We start from the raw sequence: 9,700 nt of genomic DNA, 5'->3' as shown, positions 1-9,700 counted from the left end.
GTGTGCGCGAGTAGGTTACACATTTCAGCTTATGAATGGTGTTTTGTTTGATTTGCTACTTTTATTTCATCATTTTAATGTATTTTTAATCATTTTGAGGTTTGTACTGACAAAACAAGCTTGTTAAAGGTGTCACTTAGGGAACTGTGACAGCATTTCTCACTATTTTCTGAATATATTACAATCTATTAGGCTACATGTTATATTGCATAATACAACATGTAGCCTATACCTGTATCAATAATTTTGTAAATATCCACTTTTTAAAAATGAATGGAGACACAAAAGTTAGTAGCCTACTGTAATAATACTTTTACTTTATTCACTGTATACACACACAGGTTACACACTTAGAAAAGGAGTTGGCAGCAGTGACTGATCTGCATTATGCAAAAAATTTAAAACAAAAGTCTGAATGCATGGGTCTTGGCATGTTCCATCAAAATATCTACCACTATCAATATTTGTACATCTAAATCACACAAATTAGGATATGCCAACAGTGGCTGTGGTTCTGTTTATATAAACGTGTGTGTTAGATCTCTCCCTGCTCCAAAAGAGCTGATTCAAACTATGAAATCGTTATGAATCCTGAAGCTGCTTCAATCAGCTGTGTTGGAGCATGGAGAGATTAAATCATGCAGGACAGGGGGTAACTTTCTCCAGGAGAGGGTTGGGAAACACTGTCGTAGTAACACTACATGAACTTCAATTCAACTAAGATTAATTCATACAGCCAGCAAAGTCTTTGCACGTTGTTTAAGTGTGAAAAAGCTATACCCAACGATCTAAACGATATGGATCTTTATTATATCTTCATTTGGACAAATAACTAACCAGAGAGTCATAAGTCAACATAATAAGACAAATGCAAACCTATGCCCTTGCTAAATGCTGCACAAAAAAACGTTTAATAAAGCTAAACACACAGTAGCTTACAGTCTATGATTAACGTTAGCTTATGTTATCAAAAGGGAAATAAAGCTAATCCTGCTACTTCAGGAGCTAACGCTAGCCACTGTTGGCCATGTAGAATGACAAATAACTTAACTTACACACGTGTAACATTCTGTAATTTGTGTGATTTAGATGTACAATATTGACTACGATAACTATTTTCACGGTGAACATATACCATGGGCAATGCATTCAGACTTTAGTCAATGTTTTGGAAAATGCTAACCACTCACCTAACGTTGTCGCAAAGTGTAGAGTAGCAAAACAACCAAGAATGCATCATGTTACGTCCTGTGGGGGATGTAAAAAAACAGTTTATATATGGTTATTTCCTGTCCTGACCGGCCTGACAGTGGAGGTGGCCTAACAGTGGAGGTCTGCAGTTGGACCCCTCTCGTGAATTAGTTAATTAATTAATCGCATATTAAATCGCAATATTGGTAAAAAAATCGCAATTAGATTTTCCAAAATCGTTCAGCCCTAGTACTGATAATGCTTACTGTCGTGCATAGTCACGCCCCAAAGACCCTTTCTGAGCCTGGAAAAACCCTTATAATTTTGCAATTCCTAATCGGAATAGTTGATTATTTGTTTCAATAATAAATGAAATCAAAATAGTTGCAGCCCTAATGTCTCAGTCTGAAAGCATTCTTACTTTTGCACAGTACTGTATATAGATACACTACATTGCCAAAAGTTTTGGTTCGCCTACTTTACATGCACATGAAGGTTAATGACATCCCATTCTTTAATATGGAGTTGGCCCACCCTTTGCAGCTATAAAAGCTTCAACTCTTCTGAGAAGGCTGTCCACAAGGTTTAGGAGTCTGTTGATGGGAATTTTTGACCATTTTGCCAGAAGCGCATTTGTGAGGTCAGGCACAGATGTTGGATGAGAAGGCCTGGCTCGCAGTCTCTGCTCTAATTCATCACAAAGGTGTTCTATCAATTTGAGGTCAGGCCAGTCAAGTTCTCCACATCAAACTCGCTCATCCATGTCTTTATGGACCTTGCACTGTGCACTGGTGCACAGTCATGTTGTAACAGGAATGGGCCATCCCCAAACCGTTCCCACAAAGGTGGTAGCATGAAATTGTCCAAAATGTCTTATTATGCTGAAGCATTAACAGTTCCTTTCACTGGAACTAAGGACCAAGCCCTACCCCTGAAAAACAACCCCACACCATAATCCCCCCCCAACAAACTATACACTTGGCACAATGCAGTCAGGAAAGTACCGTTCTCTTGGCAACCGCCAAACCCAGACTTGCCCATCAGATTGCCAGACAAATAAGCTAGATTGGTCACTCCAGAGAACACGTCTCCACGGCTCTAGTGTCCAGTGGTGGCGTTCTTTATACCACTGCATCCGATGCTTTGCAATTCACTTGGTGATGCAAGGCTTGGATGCAGCTGCTCAAGACCTTCAGTCACTGAAATTTTCACATTACATCCTGTTGCCTCCTCCTCTCTGTGTTGAGAAAATGTGTAAAACACTAACATAACATCAGGACCTTATAGACTTCCAGGACTACCAATTACCTGCATTTCAGTTAATAATAACACAGCATGAGAGATGTTCTCAATTTCTTTCTATCATTTTCACTAAAAAGGATGAGAGTTGAGGAGAAATACAGTTCAGTTTATTCTCCTCCTTAACAATTTCCCTGGGGATAAATAAAGTTAATATTCATCTTATATTAATACTTAAATATTATAGATGTATGATTGTTAATGTAATTGAATATTAAAAATCAACTTAAGTAATTACTGATGATGTGAAATTAATTTATGCTTAATCATGAACCCGGGATAATTCCTCCTACTGTAATCATACCAACAAAATCTATAACCGTTGCATCCCTGATTTTGTCATGTTACTACTGTGAGAATGTGTGGCTTCTCTCTGATTTACATCACTATAAACTTATTCTTGGGTATTTGGACTGTTTCTTGAATAAACGTAAACTACTTGGAACTTGTTATGGGCATTTTTCACAATTTTATTATTATTATATATTATTGATAGACTACAAAAAAAAAATTTAAAATACAAGAGTAAGATATTGTGTAAAGGCTTAATCGAGCAGCCCTAAACTACAACAAACTAACAACAACATAATGGGCACTTTATTAGGTACACCTGTTCAGTTGCTTTAACACAAATAGCTAATCAGCCAATCATGCCAGACATGGCAGCAACTCAATGCATTTAGGCATGTAGACGTGGTCAAGACAACTTGCTGAAGTTCAAACCGAGCATCAGAATGGGGGAGAAAGGAGATCTAAGTGACTTTGAACGTGGCATGTTTGTTGGTGCCAGACGGGCTGGTCTGAGTATTTCAGAAACTGCTGATCTACTGGGATTTTCACGCACAACCATCTCTAGGGTTCACAGAGAATGGTCAGAAGAAGAGGAAATATCATGTGTTAGGGAAGGTAAAGGGCTGATCAGCCTCTCTTACCCTCAGGTGGTCCTCCATACTTCCTCTGGCCGTTAACTTGAGTCAGCTTTGTATTGGTTGATTTCAGCCAGGTTTCCAGCTCCTGCACCCGCACAAGGTTCAGCACCTGAGGGGAAAACAAAGTGTGAACACCTTCTCTGCAACTAACAGATCAACCTATATGACTAGATGGATAGACAGATCTTTATTAACCTTTATTCACCCTATATCTGAACACTGTTTATGTCCTGCCTGTAAAGCCTACTCTCTTCCAGAAGCCTCCTGAAGGGCAGTTACTCTCACTGGCCACTTTATTAGGTTCACCTTGCTATTACCGGGTTGGACCCCCTTTTGCCTTCAGAACTGCCTTAATTCTTCACGGCATACGTTCAACAAGGTGTTGGAAAAATTCTGCAGAGACTTTGGTCCATATTGACATGATAGCATCAAACAGTTGCTGCAGATTTGTCTGCTGCACATCCATGATGAAGATCTCCCGATCCATGCTTTCATGTTGTTTACACCCAATTCTGACCCTACCATCTGAATGTCGCAGCTGACATCGAGACTCATCAGACCAGGAAACGTTTTTCCAATCTTCTATTGTCCAATTATGTGAACTGTAGCCTCAGTTTCCTGTTCTTAGCTGACAGGAGTGGCACCCACTGTGGTCTTCTGTTGCAGTAGCCCATCTGCTTCAAGGTTGGACATGTTGTGCATTCAGAGATGGTATTCTGCTTACCTTGCTTGTAACGAATGGTTTTTTGAGTAACTGTTGCCTTTCTGTCATCTCGAACCAGTCTGCCCATTCTCCTCAGACCTCTGACATCAACAAGGCATTTATGTCTACACAACTGCCGCTCACTGGATATTTTCTCTTTTTCAGACCATTCTCTGTAAACCCTAGAGATGGTTGTGCGTGAAAATCCCAGTAGATCAGCAGTTTCTGAAATACTCAGACCAGCCCGTCTGGCACCAACAACCATGCCACGTTCAAAGTCACTTAAATTCCCTTTCTTCCCCATTCTGATGCTCGCTTTGAATTTCAGCAAGTTGTCTTGACCACGTCTACATGCCTAAATGTATTGAGTTGCTGCCATGTGATTGGCTGATTAGCTATTTGTGTTACAGCAACTGAACAGGTGTACCTAACAAAGTGGCCGGTGAGTGTCGCTGGCACAGCACTTAAACGATTTGTGGAGATGGGTCTGTTCTTCAGTAGGCCTAATTTAATTATTGAAATGTGCCCATTATGTTGTTGTTAGTTTGTTGTAGTCTAGGCAGAAATCATAATCACAATTATTAGATTTAGGAATCATGCTTATTGAACTTGATTATGCATTATCCCTAATAGTCTATGAAATACTAATCAAATATTATTAACTTTAAACATCATCTCAGAGCACAAGATGACAGCAGCACAGTGTTTCTCAAGGTTGACTGCTTTGTGGGGCGGAAGGGAATCCGTGTTTGTGTGTGTGCGCAGAGCAGTGACAGATGAAGAAAGAGTTTACAACAACTTGTTATGTTATAACGTGCTGAAATTCAACCGTGGTGTTCTGTCGGGAGATGCTGTTACTTAAACTAAGAGAGTTAGAAAACTTTACATCCGGAAATAATGAGGATGAATAAAGATGATGAGGACACAGTGGATATTTTACAAGCACTGATGTCAGACGTGTGGGGAAAAAAATATTCGATTCAAAAACCTACCCAAAAACGAACATTTGGGTCCGGAAATAGTCATTTCTAGTGAAACAAACAAAACGTTTAAAAAAAACACTTGCAGGTTCTTTATTAATTGGTGCATACAACTTCATGCAGTGATTCACAGCGCTGTCTTAATGTCATTATGTCACATGACATTAAAACCTCATGGTAGCAAAGTGGCTGCAGTTTTTTCAGTCTGCTGCCTGCAGTTGTTCTCCTCCACCAAGTGGGAACCACCTTTGTGATGACAGAACTTTACCCTCGCTGTTTCAAGGCCTGACACGCATGTCATTTATTAAAAAACTTCAGATCTGATCTCTTCTAAAGGGAATGAAATTTATTTGACGTCCTCCTTCTGGCAGCTCACTTGTTACATTTGGCCACAACTATAGTTTTCAATTCCAACAAGAAAGCTTACAGAACTGTTAAGTTAAGGGGTTTGTTATTGTAAAAGAAGTAGGGCCTTGTATGTCATATTTTCACCCAATTTGATGACTCCCTTTTTTACAGTTGACTGGTAAATTCAGAAGTATATAGTTCTCAATAAAAAAGAAAGCAAGAACGTTATCTGCAGGCCACTGTTCTGAGCTCAGGCAGTCTACGGGAGGTGGAACGTATTTATACCCCTGCAGTTTCCCGCATCTCATGTTTGACTATAGGGGGTCAACGGAAGTCACTTGCAGTCAAATCAAACGCACCTAATGTAATAAGCGGCAGGTGGGGCTCGACCAAACCGTACTGAACGGGAAAGAAGGAAAAAGCAATGTTAAACGATGTTTATCAAAAGACAACATGACAAACTAAGTGACCTTGTCAAGCACAAGCCATTGCAAGGCGACTTAACACAATGTAGCCAACTACGCTCGTGTGTATAAAGAGCGCGTGGAGCACGATTCAAACTAACTAGTCAAATCAAAGCAGAGTGGCCTCGCGCCGTCACTGCTGCTCCTGCTGCTCAAACAACCCAGACCGACTTTTTATTTCCTTTTAGCCTATTTCTGTTTACTTTATAACACTCAATTAAAACAAATAAAAACAAAAACAACACCCAGAAAGCAGGCTGGAGTGTAAAGGTACCTGGCTTTGCTTGCTCTCCATCGTCTCCACGGTTGTTAGGTTCGCGCGGACGCTGACGCCACTCTGTGGCCCGCTGCTCTCACCTGGAGCCACTATTGGCCAGCAGGGTCCACCTACACCGCCGAAAAGTGATTGCTGTCCGCGGGAGCGCGCGCATCATGTTAAAGCTGTATCGCCCACTTTCCGTGCAGGGCTACAGCTGCTTTTATCAGTCACAACGTGCAAAGGTATGACTTTGCGAAACTTTAACCTTTCTCTTCATGGAATAATCACAAAGTGGCCAAAGAAGGGTTTGCAGTTTGCTATTGTTGACGATGAACATGTGTTTGGTAGTTCTGTGTCTAATATCCCTGTTTATATTTGGAAAACACCATGTAGCCTATAATTAACAATATTAACCGCCATTAAAGTTTAGACCTTGTTAATTAATATTTTCAGCCATCCTAACCATTTAGATAGCCTAATAACAAAGTACATTTCAGAAGATATATAAACACATGATTTCTCTCTAGCCTACATATTTGGAAGTATTGTGTCAAATATCTACAGATCTTTCATTCAGGCAACATAGGATATTTTAATAAATGCAGAGTCAGAACACCACAATGATAAAAACTACATAATATAAATATAGCCGCGGGCAGCAATGATCGGGTTCCAAGCAAGTCACGAAAAAAGCAACATTTTACATTTTCAGAGGAGAGAAACACACGCAGACGACTTGAGAGATTAAAGTGGTGAAAGAATTTGGACTTTGAGATAATTGGGGAAACGCAAATGTGATTTTTACAGCATCACTTTGAGATTAGTGTCATTATATGTAGGCCTACCTGACTACTGCGTGAAATGTTCAACCCGCCTGCGACATATTTTATTGTTTAAAGTTTAAGGTGCACAAACACTTCTTGGCAGAGAAAATGAAATAGAAAGTGTCACTCGATCCAAATAAAACTGACTGATCTGAAAACCCTTTGAAACACTTGATCGGCCATCTGGAGAACGATTCTGTCTAGTTTGATAGCATTTGAAGAAAGACTTGTAGGGATATAGATGTTAAGTGAATTAGCATATTCCGAAAAATATGACTTCTGAATTTACCATAGGTTGTCACATATCAGTGGATGTGCTGAAAAGGTTTCAGCTCTCTAGGACGTACAGATGATTTTTTTAGATTTTTCTGAAGTTAGGAATGAGAAATGTCTAGAAATGTACATTTCTTGTAATAAGCCACGCCCACTTTGAGCAATCATTACCAAATGTTATACATTAACTTAGTAGTGACCCGAGATCGTACAAACCGAAATTTGAACGAATCCATATAGCGAATTACGAGGTATAAACTTTTAGCAAGTGTAATGCCCCCTAGTGGAAGAATATCCCAGGTCTGCTCAGCAAAGCTCAGGCCCACCATCTGAGCAGATGCATCAAGTTTAGCTTAAGCCAATTTTGATTTACGGGCATCTATGTAAAATTGTACGTAAAGACACAAAAGTAAATTTATGGACAAAAACAGATTGATATATCAAAATTCTTTCGATAACTTTTGATCAGCGAAGTGTAGATGATCCTGCCAAAGTTTCGGGTTGATTGGCGAAACCATCTGGGACGAGTTCGCAAAAAAGGTTTTAGAGAGAGAGATAAAAAGTCACATAATTTGACATTTTTAGAGCAGAAGACCATTGGAGCAAAGATGCAGATGAATCCAGAGATTAAAATGATTAAAGAAGTTTGACTCTAAACAAAGCCGTTTTTTAAATAATTGCAAAAATATAAAGATGGTTGTTATAGCGCCACCATGAGGTCTACTAGGGCCGTTTTTTTGCTTGAGTAGTGGGTGGAATTTGCAACCCCCCAACCAATTTTGGTGAGTTTTCGTGCAGCAGTTTTTGCTACCCAAACACTTTTAGCGGAGAAAAAGAAGAAAGGCAAAAAAGTGAATAACAAATAATAGCGCCTATTTTTAAATCTTTCCCTTTTAAATTGGTGTTTTAATTTAAAATAGATCTAGTTTTATGTTTGTCATGGGTCATATTCACTTGTTTTTGGTTATGTTTGGCCTATTTCAAGCTAAACTAAAGGTTATGCAGGGGGCAGAGGTGAGACAAGGTACTAATCATGGTGTATTATAGGATGTTTGGTATCGTGGAGCGTAAGAAACAAAAATCAGAAAGTTGAGGAACATGAAGCGTCAGCTGCTGCCATGCAAGTCGAGGACAGGTTAAGTGTAACTTTCCTTACCTCGCTGGCAACTGCAATGGATTTTACTGACTTTAAACTATTAACTCTGCTGCAAAAAATATGTAGAATACATAACTTCTAACAGGTAAGTCTCCCTGTGGGAAATTAGCTCTTAGCTGTGTCTGTGGGGCAGGTTTCTAAAAGAAAACCTTAAGTTGTGTGTGGATGTAGTCTCGTAGTTTGTTGCAGTAGCTAGTAGGCAATCCCTTATTTCTGTTATTGTTATACTGATAAAAACACATAGCCTAACAGAAAGAACTTGTTTAAAACACATGGTTTAAACTGTTCTTTTACTTGGTGAAATGCTGTTTGGGAAATGCAAAAAAAGAGAGAAATTCACCAGTTTTGTGTGGTCTGTTAAAGGCTGTCACACTAAAGCTGATGATAAACGGAGCAATTTTTAGAGCAATGTTGCCATCAATCCTTATTATCATAATGCATAAGTCGGTCTCCTCCTCTCCAAACAAGCAGAACAGCTGATTACAGCAGGTAGTAAAGCTTGTTAAACCTCAGGTTCCTCCGACGCTCATGTGACACAGATGTGATGCTGCAGCTGATCTGCAGCTCTCGTCGACTGGAAATGTTTTAATAACCTTCCAAACTGTCAGTTTAACAAACATTTCATTTTTGTCCTGCAATGGACCTGTCCAGGGTGGACCCCGCCTTGCGCCTGATGTCAGCTGGGATTGGCTCCTGTACGCAGGATAAGCAGTTGATGATGGATGGATGGATTTCATTTTTGTGACAATTTGTTTTTCTATTAAATTTGTAACAAACGTTATCGTGTTTCTTCTTTATACTCTTGCACAAAAAGCTGTTTTAATGGTCAAGCACAGGCTGTAGTTTTTCATCATATTCCATCAAATCTGATGTTCATTTATAAATTTTGCTGCCTGTGCATCTCTTCGTACGGCGTACAGGCCTACAGCCTACGTCAGCTGGTTAATTTGCCTAATCTTTGCAGGTCTTTAGACCCCGATGGAAACGCACACAACAATACTCTGAAGGAACCTTTTAGTTCCTTGAAAAGAGATCCGGGGACTAAAATGTCAGACTTGCCACCAGCCAGATTGCCCAGCAACATTGTTCAAAAAGTTCCCCCTGTGTATCATCAGCTTAAGGCTTTTAAACAAACTATTAGAATTATAGTCAACATTGTTGCCTGTGTGCACATTTACATTGGGAACAATTCCCCATCACTTTTTAAAATGGCTGATTTTGTCCCCATCATCTGTGATAGTATAAGTTGTTAAAAATGTTCTTGAAATGTAACA

General features: G+C 39.5%; 1 long non-coding RNA gene across 1 annotated transcript; it reads right to left on the bottom strand.

Moving 5' to 3' along the window:
• Nucleotides 1–1,190: 1,190 nt before the first annotated feature.
• LOC119889049 lies at nucleotides 1,191–6,328 on the bottom strand. Its single transcript, XR_005441990.1, has 3 exons — nucleotides 6,189–6,328; nucleotides 3,423–3,528; nucleotides 1,191–1,248 (listed from the first exon to the last, which is right to left on the bottom strand). It is a non-coding gene; the product is annotated as an uncharacterized LOC119889049 (long non-coding RNA).
• Between the last annotated feature and the right edge of the window lie 3,372 nt (nucleotides 6,329–9,700).

This window comes from Micropterus salmoides, unplaced genomic scaffold (assembly GCF_014851395.1).
Source record: "Micropterus salmoides isolate LMB-PRFRI ecotype aquatic unplaced genomic scaffold, ASM1485139v1 Ms_hic_scaffold_5, whole genome shotgun sequence".
Lineage (NCBI taxonomy): Eukaryota > Metazoa > Chordata > Actinopteri > Centrarchiformes > Centrarchidae > Micropterus > Micropterus salmoides.
This window is presented reverse-complemented; position numbering and strand designations above follow the sequence as displayed.